Source organism: Cynocephalus volans, chromosome 1, assembly GCF_027409185.1.
Source record: "Cynocephalus volans isolate mCynVol1 chromosome 1, mCynVol1.pri, whole genome shotgun sequence".
NCBI lineage: Eukaryota > Metazoa > Chordata > Mammalia > Dermoptera > Cynocephalidae > Cynocephalus > Cynocephalus volans.
This window is the reverse complement of record NC_084460.1, coordinates 304,309,161-304,321,403: the sequence shown is the minus strand read 5'-3', so window position 1 is coordinate 304,321,403 and position 12,243 is coordinate 304,309,161. Positions and strand designations below refer to the sequence as shown.

Here is a 12,243-nt window from a genome sequence, read left to right as displayed (position 1 = left end):
TATATTGGTATAATGCTCTCCGTATACTGAACTGGCTTTTGGTCAAGAAAGCAGAATAGACAGTCCCCAGTGTCACTGTCTCCCACAAATCAATCAATATACAACTATTAAAAAGCAACAACAGCCAAGCTGGGGCTGCTGGAGCTCAGGGGAAGAGGAGGGGAGACTTGCAGAGTGCATGAAGGTGGGAGAAGCCACGATGAAAGAAAGGAAGAACCTCTCTGACCATTTTGAGTCCTGGATGCTTCCAGGCTGGCCCTGGTAAGTGCACAGAGCAAGAGCTGGCAAAAGCCACTGCTGTGCCCTTCGGATGAAGTTGCTTGGAGGCTGCAGGGGAGAAGTGGCCCCAGGCCAGCAAGACCATTAATCGGGTTCCCATGGACCCACATAAGAGTAAGGGGCCACAGACAACTGAAAAGTGGAGCCACTCAGAGGCTGGTGAGACATTCCAAGTGACCGGTGCATGGCCCGTCTCATGGGAAGTGTTTGGATTGTGGGTGGTGGGGGAGACAGGCCACCAGGGGAATATTGGGGCACAGCACAGACAGCTAATCTGCCCTCCAATCAGTGCAGGACCACTCAGTGGAGATTGGTCAGGAATACAGAACTGTGGGGGGTGCAGTTTGCTGAAAACTTTCAGGGTCAGACCAGAGTTTCCACACAACCCAGGTGCATTAGAACTCATGAGACCCAGAAGTACCTACGAAGACAACCACTAAAACCTGAGCTGCACAAAAAGCCTTCCCCAAGTAATCAGCCGTGAAGCAACAGTTTAGCTCAACCACAGAGCTCAAGTGCTGGTTCCCACAGGAATTCTCCTATTTTAGAAGTAAGCAAAGGACAAAAAACTAGTTCCAGTGCAGAGTTTAAGAGGTGAGAACAGCGAATAATCCAACACAGAACTGAAAGAAAACACAAAAAACCCACAGATCAGAGACAAAGTTTGGTATTAACCAGCAAAGGTCTAACACCACCAAAGAACACCTAGGAAACCTAGAAGGACCAGAAGAGCCCCAGACTCCTGATCCAGGGAGGAGGGAGGGCCTTGGGCCTTGGCCATGTCCCCCAACACCCACAACCAGCCCAGTGATAACCACTGAGCAACCACGGGAAGAAGCACCCTGGGCTTCTGAATTGGGATGTTGCGGGGGGGGGGGTCAAGGGCCTCGGCCACATCCCCCAACATCCACAGCCAGCCCAGTGACAACCACTGAGCCACGACAGGAAGCACCTTAGGTTTCCAAGCTTGGGTGGTGGGGGGCTGAGGGCTACAGCCACACCCCACCTGACATCCACAATCAACACAGTGATGACCATCCAGCAGCTACCAAGTATCTATCAAGCCACTGCTGGAAGCCTCCTGGTGTCCCCTGCCAGAATGAGGGGGATGCCACAGGCCTCGACCACACCCCTCCCTCCTCCTTGCACCTTATTATTTCCTTCCATCTTTCCTTCTCCCTTCACCCCCAAACTTCTCCACAACATCTTAGACTGTAAAAAATAATATTAATAAATAAATTTTTAAAAAATGTTCTCCTCATATCAATTACAGACAGTCCCTGTCTTACAATGGTTCGAGTTACTATTTTTTGACTTTATGATGGTTTTATCTGATGTAACTCCATCGTTAAGTCCAGAAGTACCTTTGTTTTGGGAAGGGCTTGCATGGGCTTTCCTTATTCAATCCACCATACTCTATTTTTCTGTGTTATTATGTTTAAAAATGTATTTTGTAAACTGTATAGTTGCTTTATTTAATCCAGTTTGACAATTTCTATCACTTAAATGTATGGCCTTTTCTATTTTAAAACACTGAATTACTTGAGTTTATGGTCTGCGATGTTGCTGTTTGTTTCTTCATTGCCTCTCTTCTTGGTTCCTTTATTTATCTTTTCTCATCTTTTAGATTTATCAAATATTTTTTATTCATACATTTATCTCTTTTCTTAGTTTGAGATATGCATTTTAAAAATTATCCCTTTATCCTAGAAATTAAAGTATACATTACGCATTCCATACAAAATTAATAAATTTATCCTTTGCTGAAAATCACAAAATGTTCACATTTCAATTTCCTTTAATCCCTTCTGTCTTTGTATATTGTGTTCATATATTTTTCTTCTGCATGTTTTTATATATTTTGAGACGTTATTGTTATTTTTGTTTCAAATAGTCAAAATTTATTTATATTTACCCATATATTTATTTGTTCTTGTGTTCTTTATTTTTCTTCATTTTTTCTGTCTAGGATCAATTTCTTCCTGCCTTAAAGATTCCCTATCATATTTTGTCTACTGTGACAAAATTTATCAGCTTTTGCTTTTCTCAAAGGGTCTGATTTTCACCTTAATATTTTACCTTTTTTCCCCCAATTAGCACTTTAGAAATGTCATTCTATTAATTTCCTATTTACACAGTTTCTGTTGAAAACCTAGCTGTCAATCTTGTTCTTTATTTTCTTTAAATTTTATTTATTTATTCATTTTTATTGGTTATGAATAGTCATGAGATACAAAGCTGATTGTCACCCCTCATGCCCAAGATGTGAAGTCCAGATTCATACTGGCAGCATGCCCATCACCACAAATTGCATTTGAACCCTGTGTCCCCCACCCAATTATCCCCAACCTCCCTCCCCTTCTTCCATTCCCCCCACTCCACTTTGTAGCCCTAGGAATGTCCCCTCCCTCTGTTGGATCACGGCACCACTGTGGTCTTTCTTTCCTTCCTTCCTTTCTCTCTTAGCTCCCACATATGAGTGAGCACATGTGGTATTTATCCCTCTGTGCTTTGCTTATTTCACTCAACATAAGTTTCTTCAAGCTCATCCACGTTGTTGAAAATGGGAGAATTTCATTCTTTCTTATGGCAGAGCAGTATTCCATGGTGTATATAGACCACATTTTCCTTATCCAATCATCCATCGATGGATATTTAGGTCGGTTCCTTGTCTTGGTTTTTGTAAACAGAGCTGCAATGAACATTGTTCCTTTCTTTCTTGATGCTTTACAAATCTCCCTTATCTTTTTTTTTCTTTTTCTTTCTTTTCTTTTTCTTTTTTGCAGTAATTATAGCATGACGTACCTATCAATGATTTTCTTTAAATTTAATTCCTTGGGGTTTATATAGCATCTTAATTTGTGTTTTAATATCTGGAAAGTTCTCAGTGACAATTCCTTCAAATTTTTCTTCTGATTCATGCTTTTTTCCTCTCTGGGTGCTCAATTGCTCATATGCTAGGACTTTTCACAAAGTTTCATATCTTTTTTGTGCTCTTTTATGAATTATACATACTCCTCTCTTTGCCTCAATTTTATATTTTCTAATGATACATCATTCGGTTCATGAATCCTCTCTACTAAATACTAAATGTTATATGGGTTTTTTAAAAAATTTTTTAGAATGTTCATTTGATGCTTTAAATTCTTTAAGTATCTGATAAGATTCTTAATTTCCCCTTTGATTTTTAAAAGATATGCTTGTCATAGGTATTTTAATGTTCCTATTATATAATTATTGTCAGTTGTCTGTAGGACTATTTCTATTGATAACTTTCTTTTGTGTTGCAATTATTTTATTAAATGCTAAACACTGTGATAGAAAAATATAGAGGCTCTGGAGGGTTCTATCTTCCTCTTTGAAAGTTAAATTTCTTCTGGCCGGTAGATACAGTGAAAGTGGGTTTTCTTGATCCTCTCTAAGCGAAACAAATTTCTAGGTTCATTAAAGTTGATTTCAGTTGTGCTCTTATTCTTGAGTCGTAGTATTTCTTTGCCTCTAGATTAATATTAAACTTACCAGTAAGGTGTGGCCCTTAGTCCTGGACTGTGGCTCTTCTGGGATATTACACAAAATCTGGAATGTTTTTCCAGACATCTTTCTATTTTCTGGGGGTGCAACTCCAGCCTCTGTGCTGCTAGAACCATGAAGCTGTGGGAAACTGCTCAGCTTTTTAGCCTTCTGGGGATGGTTTTTACTAATTTAGCCTTTGCTAAATGGATTTCCCATGTGTAGATAAGGAGAGAATATTACCCTGATAAAGTAAAACTCCATATCCCTATAATGGCAAGTGCAGTCTGTTAAGAGTGCTTTCCCAAAGACCATCCACTGTGCCTTTTGGCGATTCTAAAAACATTTTCTGTTAAATTTCTGTCCTGGTCTGTTTGTGCTGCTATAACAGAATTAGACAGACTGAGTCATTTATAAAGAAGAGAAATTTGTTTTTTCACAGTTCTGGAGGCTGGCCAGTCCAAGATCAAGGGGCCGGCATCTGTCCAGGGCCTTCTCACGGTGTCTCTAGAGGGGGAAGCATGCTGTCCTCATGGGTGGAAGGCAGGAGGACACAGAGGCGGAAGGGGCTGAGCTCACCCTTCATTAACAGCATTAATCCCACCCTGTGGCCTGAGCACCTCTTAAAGGTCCTGCCTCTTAGTGCTGTTTCAGTGGCAATTAAATTTCAACATGAGTTTTGGAGGGACAAACGTACAAACCAAAGCACTGTCAAATTACTAGTAAACCTTGAAGAAGAATACCATGGCTTAATGTTTCTCATTTGTGATGGCAGCATGTATGGTATTGAATTCCTGGGGTTTGAACTCATAGTAAATCTTTTACTGATGTTTGGTTGACTCTTGAAATGTGTTCCTGAATCTGCCCCACATTTGTGACCACTGCATTTGAGAAAGCTGATGTTTCCTTTCAGAGTTTACAGAAGGCACACTGGACTCTCATGTCTACTCAGTATCTGTGTCTGCAGGTATGGTCAGAAGAGATTAATCTTGGCACCCAAATTAAAATGCTCCAGTACCTCAATCTGCTGTTCTGAATTATGAGTGGCAATGGCAGGTAAGAGGTGCTGTCTTGCTACAAATTTTATTGGATGAGGAAGAGTCCCCTCCATGAACTCCGACCTCATGGTGTGTGGTGGTTGGTAGGCTGTGTAGATTCCCTGCATGTTAGACTGATTTTTTTTTTTTTTGTGGTTGATAAACAGAACTATTGCCTTCAAATTTTATTTTTTTTTCCAAAAACAGCAAATAAGAACCTCAGAAAACACAATTCGTTGCATCTTGCTGTACACTCTGCACTCATTTAAAAAAGAGGCTGTATAATATAGCAGCTATTTGTCATAACTGACTATATGAATGCTGTTATTTTATTCCTAGGAGGTGATTATATTTTTGGACACTTTGTCCCAGACATTCTCTTGAAACAATCTGAAAAGAAAGCAAGATGTAGTTCTTTGGGGAACTTACCAATGGAGAAAGCCAACCTCTCCCATCCCTGGTCAGCTAGCCGCACAGCTCTACGTCTGAGATAAGCACAAACATATAATAATCATGTCACATAGCAGTCTGTGATTGATGTGTCAAGTATATAGGAGGCACTGTAAATATCGCCCCTGAATGCACCCAGACTACCTGCTCACGTTAGGCAACTTTAACATGGATGTCAAGTTACAAGTGTAAGTAGGAACACTTCTCCCTGTGGCATCCAACTCTAGGAGTCCCCAGGGGGCTCGGCTGAGCTGCATCCCAGGCTCTCTGCCCTGTTTCACTGGGGGCTGTAGGAACTTCCCCTTGCTCTGCTGGGCATCAGGTGTTGTCAGCAGCCCGAGGTCTCTGCAGCTCTTCTGCTCTTGCTCAGTGCCATAGGGTCTGTGCCTCACCTCTGCCAACATGGCCGTTCTCCAGACCCAGAACTGGGCTGGGGGACCCACTCAGGGTCAGAGCTCTTGTGGGCAGCACTTTCAGAACTGTATGTGCAGGCTTTCGTGGCATGGCCCAGGTGCGGCCTTCTGGTGCTGGGGCAGCACGTGTGGGTAGGGTGGATGATGAGATTGTTCCTTTGAAGAGAAAGTCAGCGTTCTCCAACCTTTTGTCACTGTCTTCATTGAAAAGCAGTGTTCTGAGCCACGTGCCCCCATATATATACACTTATTTGTCTGCAGGTCCTGAAGAGCTCAATTTTCATGTGTACAATTTAAAGTAAGCACAATAGCACACACTTTGGAAAGACAGAGTCCTACGATGTCCTCCCATCCACTCACGCCAGTGTTTTGTCGTGAACGTTAAGGTGGAGGCTGGTCTTCTCCCCTTTTCTCCTACTGGGAGAAGCTCCAATAAATTTAACAGCTTTTCTCTGGGTAGGGTATAAATGACTATAAAATCAACTCATAAGTGGTACTTATATACACTTTATGTAGAAACAAAAGATCTTTGCCAATGAATGCAAATAAAATGCATACTAAAAGTTAACCTGCGTTTTTACTTTTTAGGAAGCAGCAGAGGGGCCTGTGCACACCCACACTCAGGTGTCTCTGGCGCATTTACTTTTTTCTCCCACCTTCAGTGGATCAGACCTGGGCTCACAGAAGCTGGATGGGGCAGACTTCCAAAAGCAGCCTCTGCTGCAGGGAGAGTGGGTCACAATTGTGCCTGAATTCAAAATTTATCAGCTAACTTTGGGAAATTAAGTGTGGCAGCCATATTTAATGCTGAGTCTCATTGGCCATTTAATCTGCTGTTTTTCATTAAAATGACTAAGATTTACAAAGGACGAAAAACACAAAGACAGATTTAGCAATGTGAAAGCATTTCTGCAGACAAACAAGAACACCGACCTTTTAAACAGATATGTCAGCGTTCAGCTTCATTGGCGTGTCTACCAAGGCGAGCTCAGCAGGCGCCTTATTACCTGCTCTTTGACTGAGAGGTGCAAATCCCAGGCTGCTTTGCTAATCAAGTCAGAGCTGATGAAAGCCATGAGTCTCATTCCCTTTTCTGTGTTACTGTCATGGGCTTCCTGGGACACAGTTGTGCACTCTCTACAGGACGTCTGGATCAAGACCTTGTTGCGGGGGACGCTGTCCTCTCTTCGAGGCTGGGCTCCTGCTCTTACTGCCGGGTATTTGTGCCCGTGGTCAGCAGGTGCTTCTCCTTGGTGCTGCTGTCGCTGCGGGACGGGTCTCCCTTCTCGGGCGCTCCCAGCTGGCCTGGGCTCGCAGTGCCCTCTGTGCACAGACTTGTCCCGAGACGGTGGGGCCGCCCCAAAGCGCCGGCTGGCTCACTCCACACCTCTGGTCACCGGGTGCGAAGCCTTTGGAGAAGTCACTGGGGCTCACACAGTGAACACACGGGTGCACCCGGGACTCTGCCCGCTCTGCGCTCCTGCAGCCCTCGCCGTGTGGCTGGAGCGGCCGGGCGGGGTCAGTCACTCCCAATCTCGCCCTGTCCCGGTGGCCTGGCCCTGCCACCTGCATGCCTTATGGCCTTCGTTCCCAGGGACGGTCCCTTTGTTACACTCCTTTCTCAGGCTCACCTTGAGGCCGTCTCTCCTCTGTCCTGACACTTCAGAATATTCACTTAAAATAGGAACGCAGGGACTTTCTAGCCTCATCCCATCCTCAAGGTGATGGGCAGAGCAAGACTGGGCAACCTAGAGATAGCGTCTTGGTGTCTCTATCTGCAATTGGATCTTGGAGCAGCTCTTTATAGCAAGTTTCTGTCAAAGCCCAGGGGACTGCAAGTTGGGAAGGTCCCTGGGGGGACCCCTTGGCCCTGAAATCTCTTTGCTCCACATGCTGGTTAATGTGAGTGACTGGGAGGCAAGGCCCACAGAACAGAAATCCATGAAAAGGAACAGAACTCAGGGACCTGTTAAAAAGAGCACATTAGAATCAACTCCTGATTGAAAGCACATGGTTGGTTCATGCCTTGGGCCCGTCTTATTATTATAGCTTTTATCACAATATCGTATGTAGTATTAGAAATGATCAAATTTGAAAATAAACCTATTGTTTAAATGAACATTCATTGAACTTCTCACTGAAAATCATACAAATGTCTAAAAGAGACATTTTTGTATTGGCTTATTCTGGAAAAGCTGTTGAGTAACACGAGGGTGACTTGGTATTTTTGTACTTCACTAAGGGTGGCCATTAGGATTTGAATGCTAAAGAAGACTCACAGGACCCAAGTGTCTGTGTCAGAATCTCTGCTTTCTTGTTGGAAAAGGAGAGAACACAACAGCAGCATCAGGCAAGGACATGCATCAGGTAAAGATGTGCGTCAGGTGAGTTTGCATCAGGTGAGGATGTGTATCAGGTGAGGATGTGCGTCAGGTGAGGATGTGCGTCAGGTGAGTTTGTGTGTCAGGTGAGGATGTGGTCCAGGTAATCACACAGATTGAGTAGGGAAGTACATCCCAGCCAAGGCTGCCTCACAGCAAGGGTGAGCCTGACCTTCGCTCCTCCTGTGCAGTGCTGCATGAGAAGAGGCTTCTCTCTGAGATCAGGAACAACTAGCGCATGAACAAACACCTCGGGACTATGGAGTCCAAGATGGGCTTCAGCCACCCTGCTGGTCTGGAGGCACATCTCCAATGTCAGAACTCCTGAGGAGCCTCCCCAGGCCAGGTACAGACTGTGGATGGCACTGCTGTGGACACATGGTGCTGACAAACTGGGACGAAACTCCCGAAGCCCACCTTGCACCCAGGGCTGTGCCATCCTTTTCAGAAAAGGAGCCAATTCCAGGCCACCAGGAACGAACCTTGCAGGAAACCTACCACGTGTGCAAGGTGAGGAGGAGAGACAGAGCATCCTAGCAGGCTGAAGCCTGAGACATGCAGGAAAGCCCTTGACATCTTACCTTCACGTTTGGATGGCAGGAATGCTGTGAAAGTGAAGGGGAAGATGAAGATGTGCAACTTTAACTGCAGAGATAATTGGGAAGCAAGGGAGGGATGGGATGCATGCAGGTGCATGCAGCTCAGGGAGGGGCTTGGCATTGGTCTGACTCTGTGCTCTGGGCGGGGCGTGCCAGAGGGGGCGGGTCAGAGTTTATGTCCAACAACTGTGCCGACGAAGCCTGCAGAATTATTAAATTCCCTAACTCAATTATATTTATGATTGCATTTTCAGACTAGCTTCATCTTTCTCAATTAATTAGCTGCTTCAAGGGATTTAGTATTGAAATCTTGATGCAACTTATCTTAGTTTGGTGAGAAAATTCAATGTACTAAATTTTGAAGCACTCTGCATCCTTGCATTAATTAAGCCCTCAATCGTCTTTATTGGAACTAAGAAATAAAGATGATTTCTACTTTGGTGAAGTTGAGAATTGCATAAACGTACAGGGTAAACAACGAGCTGCATATTCTGGCTAATGTTCTATTACTCATGTAGACAGATGAGTCTGGACATCTATCACCTCCAGTGAGGAAAGACATAAAGAAAAAATCTGTTTCACTAGAAGGATGTGTGTTTTGCAGATGCCATCATAGATTTTACCCTGGCTTCTCTCCTTGAAATCCCTGCATGGATGTGGACCCAGAACTGACCATGGGCCCACAGTGCATGAGGACCCATTGGGGTCACCCTGCAGCTGTCTCCAGTTTTCTCAGGGGGACCTCCTGCCTGGCCCTACCTACCTTGTAATCAGGGCGGTGGGTAGAAGGGTGTCGCCTTGGGTCCTGACCCAGCCTTGGGATGGTTTTAGGACTAGGCAAGCGACCCGTTCATCACCATGAACTCCTGCCCACGTTTCTGGTGTTCCTGGAAGAGGTTCCTCTCCTCTACTGGCCTCCGTCAAGCAAGATGTGAGCCTGAGGCTGCCAGGAGGACCCAATGCAGGGGAGGCTGAGCCCAGTGGTGGGGCAGAAGCCAGTCCCCCTGAAACTGCCTGGGACCCTGGATCACACTGTGCCTGAAGCAAGAATGCCTGGTCTTTTCAGTTACCTGAACCGAACGAATTTATGTGCGGGGGTCTCATGTGGTATTAACTGCACTGAGATACATGGGAGCTGCCAGTCGAGCCACCGTGGTCCCCCAGCGGCCTCCTCCTGCCCACGTTTCCCTGCCTGGAAGTTCTCTTCAGGTCATGGATCACAGCTCCCTGCTCGGCCCAGCCTAGGCTTGTCCTCTTGTTCAATAAAAGGCTGAGATCTTCCAGACACCCTGGACCCTCTGGCTGGTCTCCCTGCTCACGCTCCTGAGGGCCTCGACCTCCCAGTGTGTCCTGTCAGGCAGTCCCAGCCAGACGGCTACGCCCGGGGTGGGGGCTTCTCTCGGTCATTCCATCCTCGGGGTCCTCTCCTCTTACACCCGCCCCACTCTCTGAGACACCAGTACCTCCGTGGGGAGTGTCCGGCACCTGCACAAGGACACTTGGCCAAATAAGCACAGAGCGTGCTGGGGTCGCTTCTGAAAACCGGTAACTCCGTGGAGCAGACACGTTCTCGACATACACATTTAGCCATTTAGATTCCCAGAGGGACTAGAATTCTCAACATGGCATCTAATGAATAACACACATGCTATATATTTCCCTTTTTTATGCCAAGGTAAGGTCAGGTAAAGAAAGTCCTGCCTTGTGCCTCTCAGGAGGGCGGGTGTGGGGCATGTGGGCGCTGGGCCGCGTGAGACTTGGGCTGCTCCGAGGTTCACTCCGCCCCTGGCACTGGTGAGGCCAGTTCCTGCTCTTCTGTGTCCAGCTCCCACGTCACTGTTGTTGAGGGGCATTGATACTGAGGGGCACGGATGGCAAGTTACAGGCAGGTGATGAGAGACAGGGCTTTCCACAAAGCTGTGAGCCAGAATCTCAAACTTAGGACACCAGGCAGAGGAGAAAAAAGAACAAGCTGAGAAACTGGAGAGAGGAAGGACTGAGGGCTCTGACCATGTGGAACAGGTGTGGGCAGGAAAGAGCTGCGGAGAGAAGCAGAAACACCAGGCGGGGGAAGGAAGACAGAGCAGAGAGTCGAATGGCCTCTGCTTACGGTCCTCAGTCCTTAGAGCGCCAGGAATCGCCTCATACGGGACTCCACGGGCCTGTGGGGTGGCAAAGAGCTCAGGACGGGGTGTGGGTCTCAGGCCATCCCACAGGGGAAGCCACTTTCTGACCAGTTATTGAGACACCCAGCTACTTAACATTTCACAATATACTCACAAGTTTTGTTGGTTGTGCTGGGATATATACATATATATATATATGTATATATGTACAAAGAATTAAATGTATATATAAATGCAAAGAATTAAACTATACTAAGAAGTCCCTTAGAAAGTTGTTCCTAAGGCTAACACAACTCAGAAAATTAGCTGTGGTTTAAAAAATAAGTAAAACCATTAGGATATTCATTCACACAAGCACCACATCTGTTCACTTCTGACTACTAAATGAAGGTAATAAATGTCAAAGTGCCTCGCAAAAGAAAGGCACCAGATGAACTCTCATTCTGAAACTAAGTGACTTGCAAAATAAAAGTTATAAATGCATTTGCATCTAACTACTTTGTAATTAACATGTATGCAAATTATTTCACAGATCTCCTTAAATAGTGTTTTATTCCCCCCCCTTTTCTGTGCAGATAGAGGCTTATTTTATTTGAAGGGTTGATGTATGTAGTCACTGAGGCCACTGTGTACAACAGGAGGGAAGTCTTATTTCTCAGTCTCTTCCTCCTTGGACAAAGTCTCGATCTCCTCCTTGGCGGCACTCTTCAGGCCGTGCGTGCTTCCTTGTCTTAGGCCTGCGAGCCTCAGTCTGGTCAGCCAGGAGCTTCCTGCGAGCCTCGTCTGCCTTCAGCTCGTGGATGTGCTGCATGAGAATCTGCTTGTTTTTGAGCACGTTCCCCTTCATCTTCAGCGACAGGTTGTGATACACATAGCGGTCAGTCTTCTTAGGTTCAGGCTGTCTTCTGAGCAGCCGGCATGGAATCCTCATCCTCCTCAGCCAGGTTGCCTTCTCTGGCATTTGTGCATTGGCTGTACCCTCTAGCTTACCTGTGCCTGTACGCCTGCCTGTCTGGTGGCAAAGTGTTTTTCCAGCATTGAGCCTGGGAACGGACAGTCACAGGCTTGTGGATGATCAGCCCCTCTTTGATCAGCTTCCAGGTCTGCTGACGGGAGTTGGCATTGGCAATTTCACTGGTCTCATTGGGGTCCAACCAGATCTTCTTTTTGCCATAGTGAAGGACACTGGAGGCAAGCCTCCTCTGAAGCCTGAGCATCCTCATGGCTGCAGCCACCACGGAGAAAGGAAAGAACTTGCTCTGAATAGTGTTTTATTCTAAAGAAAATAGTCCTTTAATCATTAGTAAGAAATCACTTTCCAAGTACTTTAAGGCACTGGACCAGATAAATAGATATATTTTCAAACCACTGAGATATAATGACAAGCATATTGAGTAAAGATACTGTAAATAAAATGTCATAAGTTTGCTTTCATAACTCAGATAATG

The 12,243-nt window shown here is 45.5% G+C and overlaps 1 pseudogene; it reads right to left on the bottom strand.

The window, feature by feature from the left end:
• Positions 1 to 11,443: 11,443 nt before the first annotated feature.
• LOC134390851 (large ribosomal subunit protein eL19-like) lies at positions 11,444 to 12,018 on the bottom strand (annotated as a pseudogene).
• Between the last annotated feature and the right edge of the window lie 225 nt (positions 12,019 to 12,243).